The following is a 14,158-nucleotide window of genomic DNA, read 5'->3' on the forward strand; positions in this document are numbered from 1 at the left end:
AGGGTAGAGAACGTCCCCTCTCTCCAACTTTCAACACTGACATTTCGAACTGAAATATGCTTCTTATCACTACCAACTTTGAGACGCGCAGGACTTTTCTTAGCAGCGCTTCCCAGGCAGAGGGGGGCCGGGAGGTTTCCGAAGCAGCCTTACCCAGAGCCTGTGGGGCCTTAGATCTGGGACTGCGTTTCTTTCCCACATTTACAGGCAGCTTGCTGTTTAGTTTTTCTCTCCCTGCCGTTTGGGTTTGTTGGAGTCCCTCTGGATTTATTTACCTGACCAGATTCACTTTTACATCAACCAGTGAGAAGTGATGATTAAAATTAAGATGAGAATGCAGATAAAAATGCTTCTCTTCCGAAGGTGAAACAGGAATTGCCGAATTCAGAGCCGGCTGTCACCAGACTGGCCCTGGAAACTGGAGAGCCTTCCCTCTGTGACGGGCGCGTCCTGTGGGCTGCGAGGCAGCCAGCCCAACAATACCGCCCACAGCAGTAGCAGTAACGGCAGGCGGAGGGAGAGCCCCGCCGAGCGCCTGAGGAGGGCGCCTTCTTTGCTAATCATCTTCCAGGCTCTTAATCCTCAGAGCAGCCCTGTGAGTTGGGAATGGTTGTCATCCCCATTTTGCAGATGAGGGAGCTGAGGGCCAGGGAGACTGTGACTTACTCAAGGTCACAGAGACAGGAAGGAGGGAGTAAATTTAGTTTCTCTCCTTAGGCTCCAAGCCTTTTCCCCTTTCCCCGCAGACTCTCACCCATGGACTCAATGCCTGAACCTAACAGCACATCCGTGGCCACCCAGAAGCCCCTGGGGTGCAGGAGGGGATTCCAGGCAGGGAGAACTCAGCTCAGACCAGACATGGACCACGTTAGTGCATTAGGCGGTCAGTTGCCACTGCAGGAAGTCACTCAGCCACCAGGCCACAGAGGCCTAGTCTGGGGCCACAGTGAACCCAGCCAGCTGAGCAGTGGGGTCTCCCACCCACTTTGCAGATTACAAAGCAAAACCTCAGGCCAGGAGCCCAAAGCCAGAAGCACAGGTGGGAGCATCCCTAAGCCCCAGCAGAGGGGATGAGGTGGATAGGACGTTCCAGAAGGGGGCCTCTATCCTGCCATTCCTTGCTCTTGGCAGGTGGAGGCTATCGCTGTCTCTCAGGGTTACCTGGTGAGACCTTGGCAGTTCTCAGATGTGTGCGGCGGCTGCAGAGGCCGGGCAGTGTGCTCTCCCAGGCTCTGTTCCCCAGAGAGACCTGGGTCCAGTCCCTGCCCTGCCCTTCCAGGCCATCTCACAATATGTATCCTCGAAACCATGGTTTCTTTACCTGCAGGAGCACCTGCCTCACTGGCTCTGTGAGGGGGAAAGGGAGCAGAAGGGATTCTCCAGAGAAGTTGGTTTAAGAATTCTAGTGAAACTGTTCTTCACCCAAAGTCCTCCGTGGTTGGGGGACTCTCACCCCCAGTCCCTGCCTGGCTTTTCATTTGTGTCCCTCTTGTCAACACATCTGTCCTGACTCACTTCGCAAGTTTGCGATGACCTGCTGTTGGAAAGCAAGTACTCGTGGGGAAGGAGGGGAGGTGGAGCAGTGTGAGGATCCCGCAAGCAGGGTCCCTTCTTTAGCACTACTGCCCACTATGTGGCCTTCCCCCAGGGGGAGAAATAGCCTTGTTGGGGAGGCAAGAAAGAGGACATTTAACAAAACCCCATGCCTCACCCTCTTCCCCCAACGATGGCTCGTGGCCTCCTCCTCGCCTGTGGGGTGGGGGTGCTATGGTGTTTCAGAAGGTCTTTCTCTCCCCAAAACCTCTCCTTGTGATCAGATGTCAGTGGGTTCCAAATTCCACCATTAGAGATTCATTCTTTTGGCTGTCTACTCCCATTTGATACACGGCTTTTCACAGTTTAATGAAAAAAAAAGATTTTTGGTGTACATTTCCATGATTTTAACCATAGAACTATGTCCTAGATGTGGGCAACATCACTGTCAGGAGACAGAACTGTGCCACCACCCCAAACCAACGTCGTGATGCACTTTGTAGTCACACCCTCTGCCCACTCCAGCCCCTGGCAACACCCATCTGTTCTTCATCATTATAGGTTTTTCTTCTTCACAATATCATATAAATGGAAGCCAAAAGCTCATGGACTTTTGACTCTGGCTTCTTTAACTTAGTGGAATGCATTTAAGATTCTTCCGTGTTGTTCTGGAGAGGCACAGTTCCTTCTTATTGCTCGGTAGTATTCCACTGTGTGGACATAGCACAGTTTGCTTATCCATTCAGCCACTGAACTGAACGACACCCATGGTGTCAGTTCCAGTTTTTGGCGATTATGGCCAGAGCTGCTATAAACATTCCCCTACAGCTTTTTGTGTGAATGTAAATACTCACTTCTCTTGGGTAAATATCCAGGAGTGGGATTGCTGGATCATATGGTAAATGTGTCTTTAACTTTGTAAGAAACAGCCAAACTGTATCCTGTTATATCATTTTACATTCACACCAGCAACATATGAAAGATCTGGTTTCTTTGTGTCCTCACTAGCTCTTAATGCTATCAGGGGTGTTTGGTTTTTTCTAAGCCACTCTAATAATAGGTAATGGTATCTCATTGTGGTTTTAATTTCCATTTCTCTAATGACTAATCACATTGGCATCTTTTCATGTGCTCATTTGTCATATGAATAGTTTATTGGGTGAAGTGTCTGTTCAGGCCTGCCCATTTTCAAAATGGGTGGTTTGCATTCTTATGGTTAAGTTTTGAGTATTCTTTATATATTCTAAATACAAATCCTTTTCTGGATGTGTGACTTGCAAATATTTTCTCCCTGTCTGCAGCTTGTCTTAATGGTGTCTTTCCCAGAGCAAAGGTTTTAAATTTTGATGAAGTCCAATTGATCAATGTTTTTGGTGTCGAGTCTAAGAACTCTTTGTCTGACACCAGGTCATAAAAATGTTTTTGTATGTTTTCTTCTGAAAGTTTTGTAGTTTTGCATTTTTGCATTTTGATCTGTAATCCATTTTGAGTTAATTTTTGTATAAAGTGTGAAGTTTATGTTACGGATCACTTTTTGCATGTAGATATCCAAATGTTCCAACACCATTTGTTGAAAAGACTGTGGACTTGCCTTTGAATTGTCTCAGCAACTTTGTCAATAATCAGCGCGTCGTATGGGTTTATTTCTGCCAGTAACACACAATCTTGATTACTACAATTTTATAGTAAGAGTTAAAAGAGTCGATTTTAAGATTTTATTATCCTTTTTCAAAATTGTTTTGGTTGTTATAGCTTGTCTTTCCATTAAAATTTTAGAATCAGCTTGTCTACGTATACAAAAAATCCTACTGGAATTTTGATTGGCATCTCATTAAATCTGTTGATCAATTGGGGCAAATTGGCATCATAACAATATCAAGTCTTCCAATCTGTGAAAACAGATGTCTTTCCATTTATTTAGATCTTCCTTAATTTCTTTCATCAACATTTTTAAGTTTTGAACTTAAACGTGCTTTGTTAGATTTATGTCTAAGTATTTCATTTTAAATGGAGCTATTTTAAATGGTACTGGTGTTTTCAAATTTTCATTTTCAATGCTATCTTCCTAGTATATGGAAGTTCAATGGACTTGTCTATCTATGTTGACATAGTATCCTGTGTCCTGGTGGAACTCATTTATTAGTTACAGGGAATTTTTTTTTGTAGATTCCCTCAGATTTTTTATATAAACAATCATGTCACCTGTGAATAGGGGCGATTTTATTTCTCCCTTTCTAGTCTATGTGCCATTTATTTACTTATTTAGCTTTGTTACTCTTACTAAATCTTCTAGTACCATGTTGAGTAAGAGAGAGGACATCCTTGCCTTGTTCTAGAACTTAGGAAGAGAGCATTCCTTTTTTTAACGTTAAGGGGGATGCGAGGCTGTAGGTTTTTGTAGATGCCATTTTTCAGATTAAGGTTTTCTCCTAGTCATAATTTGATAGCGTGCTTATTATAAATGGATGCTGACTTTTATCACATGCTGTTTTTGCCTCAGTTGATATGATCCTGTGGTTTTTCTGCCGCCTGTCATTAAAGTGGATGCCTTTGATTGATTTTCTAATTTGGAAACCAGCCTTGTATTCCCAGATAAACCCTAATTGACTGTGGTGTCTTATCCATCGCCTGTATTTCCAGGTTCCACTTGCTAATATTTTGTGAGAGTTCTTACATCTGTGTTCATGAGAGGTACTGATAACTAACATGGGTCAGCCAAACGATGGCCCGTGAGCCCACTGCGGGTCAAACCTGGCCACACTGACTCACTCACAGGTCATCTATAGCTGCTTTTTGGACCACAGTCGTGGAGTTGAATAGTTTTAGCACAGATCAAATGGGCTGCAAAGATGAAAAAAATGGACCTCCTGGTGCACTGTCGACACACACAGTGGTCTGGACATTTCTTCTACTGTCTTTGCTTGGGTTTTGTTAGCAGCGTAGGGCTGCCATCCTAAAGTGAGTTGTTCCCTTCCCTTCTCTTTCCTGGAAGAGACTGCATAGAGGTGGTTCCTTGTGCAAGTTTGGTAGAATTTACCAATGAAACCATGGAGGCTTGGAGATTTCTTTTCTGAAACATTTTTAAACTATGAATTCCATTTCTTTGACAGACACTGCACTCTTCAGGGTAGCCTTTTTTCTCTGGGTGATTTTTTGGTAGTTTGTGGCTTTCAAGAAATTGGTCCATAGTCTCTCTTGAGGCAACCACTTTTAAATGCCCTGGAAATGACTCCGCATTTCTTAACAATTGATCTCCTGTAATAACAGATGAATACTTTGTTCCATTGTTCACTGCAGAGCCAAATAGTCTACTATGATTACTTTCCTTTCTTGTGTAACTTTTTGGTTCTCCTCAGGCTTTTTCTCTTTTGCCCCAGTCTGTCCTCTACATAAGCACGGTTGTCTCCAAAAGCTCTTTCCGATTCCACACTCTGCCAGGCTGCTTTCCCCTGGACCCCAGTTCTGCTGACCTTCTCTGGGCTCATGGCCCTGCGGCTACCCAGGGACTCTGGCCTGAACTGGAGTTTACGTTTTCTAGATCATATGTCCTCCTCTTTCTTGGCTTACTCCTTTTGTTTTTTTGAACACATTCTCGGGAAAATGATGTTTTAATCTGCTATCCCTAGGCCTTCCCGAATCACTTTCCTACTGGAGATATTACCGTTTCTCGATGCTTAAACTTGAAAGCCATCAACGGTAGCACCTTTATCCCCTCACTGTTAACGGGGAGCCTGATGTGCCCAAGAGAGTGGCAGCTGAATCCTTGTATTGGGAGCAGAACCAGAGGAAGGAGTGAGGCGGGGGGTAAGATGCCCCTGTCCACTCACTGAGTTGGGGGTGGGGAGGAGGTGGGGAGAGTTCAAGACCTATTCCCTGGTCTGAGAACAAATGAGATGAAGAATGGAAATAAGGAAACCCACGCTTGTTCCTTCCCAGTGTGGACTTCAGCTCAGCTGCCGAGTGGGATGGCGAACCCGGGACCGCCCCGAGTCCAGGTTGAGACAGAGTGTTATTCACTTTAGAGCTCGGCAGGAAAAGATACCATGGCTTAGCGGGGCTCTCTGCCCTGCTCACAGCACCTGGAGCATTTGCCAGCCCGGCAGCAGGGATTTTTATACCCCAGCCCCTGTAGTATACGGACACACGGAGGTGAGCAGAAGCTCCAGGAACATGTGAATCATCCAGATCTAAAATGGGGTATTTCGTAAAACATTTGGTGCCTGCAATGGCCCGGGCGCCGGGAACAGACCAGACAAGGGCCCTGCATTTGATTTTGAAAGAGCTGCTCTGGTTCTGGGGTTGGCCGACCAGGCTGGCAGTTGGAGCGGGGCTCAGCTGGGCTGTCCTGCTCACCTGCCCCGGGCTCAGCTTTTCTGGACTGGGCTCCTGTTTGTGGGCAGTGGCCAGGTTAGCCGGGGCTGGTGGGTGGAGGGTCCAGGCTCTGCTCCACGCAGCCTCTCACCCTCCAGGAGGCTGGCCTGGGCTTTGCACCTGGTAGTAAGTGGCAAGGGCGGGACTAGCAGGATGCTCAAGACTTCTTGAGATGCTGTTCTAAAATGAGGCTGGGATTTTGGTTTCATCCAGGTGTGATGAGGCCAACAGATCAGGAGACACTGCCATGGGAAAGAGTGTGACAGTTCCTGTGAGAAGGGGGCGTGACCTGCCAAGAGTGGGGTCACAGAGAGAACAGCAGGCAGAGAGAGAGGGAGGGAAACTTCGGGAAAGCCTTTACTGGGGGTTTTGAGGGGGTGGAATGGGAAAGACAAGATAAGGGGACTAACAGGTTAGGTTGGCTAGTTTGAATAACTTTAGCTGGGTGGCAGTATAGGGCTGTCCCTAGTTTTGTGATGCTGGACCCTGGGCTGTTGGGGTGAGAAGGGGGTGCCGGTTGGGAGCGGGGTGTTAGTATCTCCCAAGTGTAGGAACCAGGTAAGCAGGGAGGTGGGCTCTAGGCTGGTTGGTTTGCATCTCAAAGGTGTGCTGGGCACGGGCAGGGAAGATGTTAGCAGTTTGCTGCCTCTAGGAATTTGCTAGTCTCCGAGAGGGACAGTCTGTGCCAAGTCAGCCCCAGATGTCAAAACATCAGATACAGAAACTAGACAATGTGGTTAATCCAGAGCCAGCCTTGGAACTGGTATATCGCTTCCAGTGCATTCTGTTGGCCAGATTAAGTCACAAGACCAGCCCATATCCGGAGATGGGAAAACAGACCTTCCTCTGGATGGGAGGACCGGCCGAACCTCCTCACAGATGGTGTGGGTGTGGGGAGGGAGAGGTGGCTGTGGCTGCAGACCTGCCTCAGCAGTGACCCAGGGGTTTGCTCCCCGCAGGCATGGTGTCCAGATGAAGGGGTGGGGTCAGGCTGAGGATGGTGACCAGGAGGCTGTCTTGGCCTCTCCTGCTTTCTCCAGCAGCCTCCACCTTTCCCCTGGGCACCTTCAGGAGCGGGACTCTTTCCAAGTCCTGTCAAGGACGGCCCTGATTACACAGAATGATGGGGACTCCTTTGCTGTACTGGGGCAGTTTCTGGCCCCAGGGACGTTGGGCAGCAGGTGTATGTGGCCAGCAGGGAAAGGAGGCAGTGCACTGGTTTCTCCGCGGTCGGCCGGGAGTCTGGGTGCACGTGTGAATGTGCACACCGCGTGTCCTGCACACTAAAGCAATCAACAGCCCAGGGAAGGGCCGGGGTGTGTGTGTTGAGGGGACAGCTGGGGACTGAAAGAGTCCACTGGCAAGCTGGGGCCTCCCCTGAGCCCCTCATCCTGGTGCCCCCCGGGCTGAAGAAAGAGGCAGAATGTGCTTTCCCAGTGGGTGGGTAAGGCAACCCCACCACGTACCAACAGGATGCCCTGCGCCCCCAGCTGTGAAATGGAGATGATTATGCCTGCCTAGTAGGGCTGCAGGAAGGATGAAGTGAGATAAAGAAGGTTGTTTCCCACAGCAGTGCCTGGTGCGAAGTAGGGCATTTGGTAAATATTTGTGGAAGGATGAATACATGAATGAATGATGGCACCCTTCTGTTGCACACCTGAAACTAACAGAATGTTGTGTGTCTATTATCCTGAAATAAACAGATGTAATATAAAAAGAAGAAAAGTCAAATAAACAAAAAATGAATGAATGAGAAGATATAATATATGAAACTTCCTTTTCCTCCTTTTTCCCTCTTTATTTTCTCAATTTTTGCCTTCTATACTCATATTGGGTCAAATCCCCGAAAGAAGTAAGCAAAACATGCCCTATTTCTACAGCTAGGAGGACCCTAAGAAGTGGAGAGAGGTGAGGGGACAGGTCCAGTACGAGGTGGGCTCCAGAGGGGATTGTGGCTGGTTGTGTGTGTGTGTGTACGGAGCTCCCCACTGCACTGGGCATTAGGGGAGATATTTGCTGGAGGCAAAGTGATGCAGTTAAAAGTACAACCAAGTATGCAGGCAAATGTGGCAACTGGAAGGCTGGCTAAAAGAGCACGGTGGGTTTGGACAGTATGTTGAGTGAAACGGTCCTGGCCTCACACTTCCGTCCTTCTTCACGCCTCGTTCATCTGTTTGTTGGTTCGTTCGTAAGAACATCTTGGGTGAACTCAGAGCCTGTCCTCAGTGATGAGGATTTCACGTTGTCTCTAACTTGTTTTCCACCCTCAGGCATGCAGAGGGGCCAGGAGAGAAGTGAGCAGAGGTGGCCGTCAAGGGGGTGCTGTAAAAGGGGAGGAGTCGGGAGATGGGCAGAGGAGGGCACCTCGGGGTTCTCTGTGGACCCCTCTCTAAAGTGGGCCCCGCCATCTGGTCACGTGAGGGTCTGGAGGAGGCCTGCTGGGGTTTAAATCCTAGATGTGTCACCATGTGACTCCTTGGCTCCATCACCTATAATGTGGTGTCATCACGGCGCCCGCATCCCTGGGCTGCCGTGAGCGTCTGACCAGTTAGTGTGAAGAATGGTGGCAGCGCCGGCTCTCCACACCCTCTGTTGTCATTGTTCCTGTGGCTGTTTTAAAAAACAGACAAGACTTGGACTGAGGTGAAAATATAGAATTATGGGCAGCCAGCATTGTAAGAACCCAAAATGCCCTGAATGCTCAAAGAGCTGGAGGGCTGTGATGTCCAACAGTATGTGTCCACTTGGCTAGGCCACGACACCCAGGTATTTGGTGAAAATCCAGTCTTGATGCTGCTGTGAAGGTAGTTTTTAGATGTGATTAGCATTAAATGGTAGACTGTGATTTTCCTCCATAGGTAGCAGAGTTTCCTCCATAATGTGAGTGGGACTCATCCAGAAGACTGAGGTCCTCAGAGAAGGAGGGCTCTGCCTCCCGGTGGCCTCTGGACTCCAGCTACAACCCCGACTCTTCCCTGGGTCTCCAGCCCCCACGTTGCATGGGCCAATTTCTAAAAAGAAGTCTCTCTCCTCTCTCTCTCCAGCGTGTGTACATATACAATTGGTTCCCAGTGGTTCTATTTCTCTGGAGATGCTTGACTAAGATGAGGGCCTTGGGCAACTCCCCTAAGCAAAATTCTCTCACCTCCCCTAGAAGCAACCTTTCTTTCCTCTTCTATGCTGGGTTGAGGTCACTGGGATGAGAGAAGCTGAGGGAGTTATAACTGTGTCTGATCTGGTCTAAAATTAAAAAAAAAAAATCTTTTGGAGAAAAAACATGCCCAGATTCTCCATGACTCAGATGCAGAGGGCCTCAAGTCTTGGCTAGGAGGCACCCATTTGGCAAGCGTGCTCCGTCCTTTCATAGACCTAAAGCCATCAAAACATCTGTGTTCCCATTAACAAAATGCTGACATGCCGCATAGCTGCGGCTTCCAAGGAACCAGCGAGAGACGGCTCTTCTGAGGTCCGAGGGGTCATCCGTGGCCACCAGGAGGGTTCTGGGGCTCTACTGTCACCGGCGTGGCACTCAGAAATAGTCACTGTGCCAAGACCATCGCTGTGAGGATGACCAGGGAGAGCCAGGTCACGTGAGAACAGAGCCTCAGGGACCCCACTCTTGTGCCCCCTCACGCTAGGTCCCTTGGTACCCTGAGAGCTGGGCTGCATTTATAGACGGAGCCCCGACAGCAAGGAGGCTTAGATGGGGTGGGAGGGGTCCACCTACCGGGTTCTGGCACACGGATGGGGCGAGCTAGGGTGGGGGGACACATACCATCTTTGTGGGGACAGCAGGTGTCTTGGGAGCTGGTTGGTCTCAGAGGAAGAGGAGTGTTGTAAGCTCGGCATCCCCTCTAGACCCACTAGAGTGAACATTATGAGGGGATGGGTCGGAGGGAAGATGGACAAGGCTTTCCCTGGAGATGGGGTGGGGTGGCCTCCGTGCTCCTCGGAGCCTTAGACCCAGCGCCCTCCCACCTGCCCCTCGGCGCTGTCCCTTGTGTTCCAGAGCCCTGTGTGCCACCTGCACTGCCGCTCGGGAGGAGCTGGCTGGGGTGACCGCTGCTGCTGCTTCTCTGTCTGCTTCACATCTCTGCAAACCCTGCCCCTGCTGTTGCGTGCAGTGCAGTGTCCATCCCTTTGATACCAGGAATGGTACATCTTGGATCTTTTTCTCCTCAGGAATGGGAGCGTGTCACTGAATGTCTTTTCTTGGTTCCATTAGAAATTAGTAACTAACTCAAAGAAACGGAAACTAATTTTCATTATTGATTGTCGATGCCGTAAGCCCAGGTGTGGAGACAGGTACTGAAAGGATGCAAACTTACAGCATTTGAAGGGCTCTCTTGGAGAAAAATATTAAAAATGAGGGTCGACGGTGGGGTGGGTTGGGGAGGGTCTAGCTCAGTGGTAGAGCACATGCTTAGCATGCATGGGGGTCTGGGTTCAATCCCCAGGACATCCATTTAAAACAAAAATGAACTCAGTTCTGTCTGTGCTAAAGTCCACTACGGGGACGAGTTCTGAGCGTGGCTCCTGGGGACTCTGTTTCTAGCCCTTTGGGATGAAGGAACTGCCCCGTTCCCATCAGCTGCCGCACAGACCCTCAAACCTTGTGTTGAAAGGCAGTAGTTTTTCCCATTGTCTTAACACCTTGGCCCCGATCATGCTGGCTTACCAAGGAGACAAGGATCTTCCTTTGCCTTTCCCCTTGTGAATTTTATCCCGCCTTGTTTTACTGAGATACAATTATATAATAGAAGGTAAATGTGTAATAGCGTTGTATTCGTCCAAGGTGTACAACATAATGATCTGACATACATATACATCGTGAGATGATCACCCCAGTAAGTCCAGTTAACATCTTTCACCTCACATTGTTGCACTTTTTTTTCTCCAGATGTGAACTTTTACTCTCTTAGTAACTTTTATATATGTGATACAGTATTATTAACCATAGTCACCATGCTATACACAACATCCCCAGCACTTACTTACCTTATAACTGGATGTTTTGACTTTTTGACTCCCTTCACCCATTTCCCTCACCCTCCACCCCCTGCCTCTGGCAACCACCAAGCTCTTCTCTCTGTGAGCTCCGTTTTTTTTTCAGATTCCACATATCATTGAGATCATACAGTGTCTGTCTTTCTCTGTCTGACTTCCGTCACTTAGCACGTTGTCCTCAAGGTCCATCCACATTATCACAGAGGGCAGGATCTCATTCCTTTTTATGACTTTTTCCACATACTCTTTTTCTGTTCATCCATCAGCGGACACTTAGGTTGTTTCCATGTCTTGGCTATTGAAAATAATGCTGCAGTGAGCACGGGGGTGCATATGTCTTTTCAAGATATGATATTGTTTCCTTTGGATGTGGACCTTGAAGTGGAATTGCTGGATCATAGGGTAGTTTTACTTTTAATTTTTTGAGTAAACTCCATACTGCTTTCTGCAGTGGCTGCACCAATTCACCTTCCCTCTAACAGTGCAGGAGGGCTCCCTGTTATCCACACCCTCGCCAACACGTTATTTCTTGTCTTTTCGATCGTAGCCATTCTGACAGGTGTGATTTATCATTATTGTTTTGATTTGTATTTCCCTGATGGTTAGTGATGCTGAGCGCCCTTTCATGTCCCTGTTGGCCATCTTTGGAACATCTTCTTTGGAAAAACTCTCTATTCAGATCCTCTGCCCATTTTTAAATCTGATTTTTTTTTTTTTTTTTGCTATTGAGTTGTATGAGTTCTTTATATATTTTGGACACTAACCCTTCATCAGATAATGATTTGCAAATATTTTCTCCCATTCTGCAGGTTGCCTTTTCATTTTGCTCATGTTTTCCTTGACTGTATAGAAGCTTTTTGTTTTGCTTTAGTGCCACTTGTTTATTTTTGCTTTTGGTGTCAAATTTTTTTTAAAAAATCGTCACCAAGACTGATATCAGAGAGCTGCCTATGTCTTCTTCTAGGAGTTTTATGGTTTCAGGACTTATATTCAAGCCTTTAATCTAATTTGAGTGGATTCTGTGAATGGTGTAAAACAGGGGTCCAGTTTCATCCTTTCGCATGTTACTGTCCAGTTTTTTCCAGCACAATTTATTGAGGAGACTGGCCTTTTGCCATTGTATATTCTTGGCTCCTCTGTCATAAATTAGTTGACCACGTATGCATGGGTTTAGTTCTAGGCTTATGAGGATCTTCTAACATTTTGTTCTGTTAGCATCATCCTGGCGAGGTTGGAAGCAGGGATGGCGAGGGCATTCCAACCATCCCTCAGCAAGTCTGCCCACGACCCTCCCCTCTGTCTCCTCCTGGATGTGGCCTTAGCGTGCTTGGTCTTGAAGGTTTTTTCATTGTGACTGGCGAGATGAGTACGCCTGTGATGAGCGCTTCGGGAGAGCTCATCTGCCTGCTGTCTGCGGTGTGGGCGGCAGGAAGGGCTCGTGGGCAGTCTGGCGACAAGCAGAGGACAGTGTGCCTGGACCCGGGAGCAGTGGCGTTCAAGACGCCAAGGGGAACCCAGACCCCTTTCCGTCCACTCCTGTTGCCCTTCTTTCTGCACTTACTGGAGCCACAGGTCACTACCCCCAGGTTCCTGGCAAAGGTCCTGGCAGTGATCTCTGGTCCCCCACTTCACAACTTAGCCCCTCCGTGTCCCCTGGGACTGCCCTCTCCCAGCTGTCACCCCCTGGCTGCCCTGTAGAGACGGGACGCAGCTGCCGCCTAGCTCAGTGTGGGGGTGTTTTGTCCGCCCCCTCCCCACTTCCTGTCTCCATTGCCCATGCGCCCCAACCTGAAATCTGCACAGGAGTCAGAAATCCACGCCTCTGGGATGTTTTGCTTGGGTTAGAGTTATCAATCCCTAATGCAAATCAGCCAATAAGACCATTCGCCACACAGGAGTATGTGCAGAAGAAAGGAGACAGGGCATAAGACAGCCACTGGGGCACGGACCGCTTTGCAGGGACGCTGGGGCGGGAGTCGGCAGGTCCCCAGCCTGGCTCTACTGCTCATAAGCCACATGATGTGGGACAAGTCACTTGACTTTCAGCCTCTGTATCTTGTTTTGTGAAATGGAGACCATCCCAGGCCTCCTTCCCAAGGTTGCTTCCAGCCAGTGGTCCTCTTGGAAGTAGCCAAGAAACTGTGAGGAACGTCACAAATGTAAATCCCACGTAGGCATGAAGCCATCTCTGAAAGCAGCCCTTTTTTTTTCCTTAAGGGAGGGGAGGTGGGTGTGGGAAATCAGGCCTGGGTGGGAGGGCCGGGCTGTGCTGGGCAGGTAGGGGCTGCAGGAGGTCACTGCCCAGGTGCCCAGAACCTGCGTGGGAAGGACCATGATGGGGGAGGAGGAAAGAACAAACAAACCTTCCCTTCCCAGCAACTGCATCTGGGGCCAGGCCCAGTCAGGCGCTGGTTAGGGTGGAAGCCAAGGAGCCCCCATGGATTAACGAGTTCCAGGGGCAACTGGGGATTCAGCTTGGTCAAAAGCATCCATTGAACCAGGCCAGTGAGTCATCTGTTTGGTGAAATCTCCAAGGTGCAGCGGCCTGGCAGGCTCCCTGGGAGGGCGGCCGCGGCTCTGTTTCCACCGCCGAGGCAGCGCTCCGCTGGCCAGGCTGGAAGCCACCCAGGCTACAGAGGCCACGTGCCCCCTAGCTGCCTCCTGCCTTTTGGACATTTTTTTTAAAATTATAAAACTAATAATCATTGTAGAAAAAAATCCAAGTATAAAAAAATAAAGTAAAACATGATCCATCAGCCTGTCCCGAGAGAGAACCATCCTTGTCTTCCGTGTTCCCCTTTGTTCTGTGCAGGTAATAACGAGTCAGGTTAGAGGCGGGTGGGGTAATGCCAGCGCCCACGTGAGCCAAGGCCAAGGTCCCATCACTGCCCTGTCTTCACTCCTGCTTTCCTCCTGACCATGTCCTGGCTCCTGAAAGCCCTTGACATTAGAAATCTTGAGATTTTTATCACTAAGCATGATGATGGGTGTTGCTTTAGGTTAAATAGTCTTTATCATGATAAGCACATCTCCTTTTTCTGTTTTTTTAAGCTTTTTAAAATATCATCAGAACTCAACATTGACTTTTATGGAATGCTTCTTTAACTCTATTATAGAATTTTTTTTTTTCTTATTTGCCCTGTTACATTTTTTAAAGCATCAGAACCATTGGGCCTTCCTGTTTTGGCTGTTTTATATGTTTTATCATCCATCTGCTGTTAAAAATGTCCAAGGGAGAAAGAAAGAA

At 48.4% G+C, this 14,158-nt stretch overlaps 1 protein-coding gene across 1 annotated transcript in view; it reads left to right on the forward strand.

The window, feature by feature from the left end:
* FBLN7 (fibulin 7) overlaps window positions 1-14,158 on the forward strand; it is a 35,382-nt gene that overhangs the window by 660 nt on the left and 20,564 nt on the right. The window lies entirely within an intron of this gene.

The sequence above is a fragment of the Camelus dromedarius genome, chromosome 33, assembly GCF_036321535.1.
Source record: "Camelus dromedarius isolate mCamDro1 chromosome 33, mCamDro1.pat, whole genome shotgun sequence".
Taxonomy (NCBI): Eukaryota; Metazoa; Chordata; class Mammalia; order Artiodactyla; family Camelidae; genus Camelus; species Camelus dromedarius.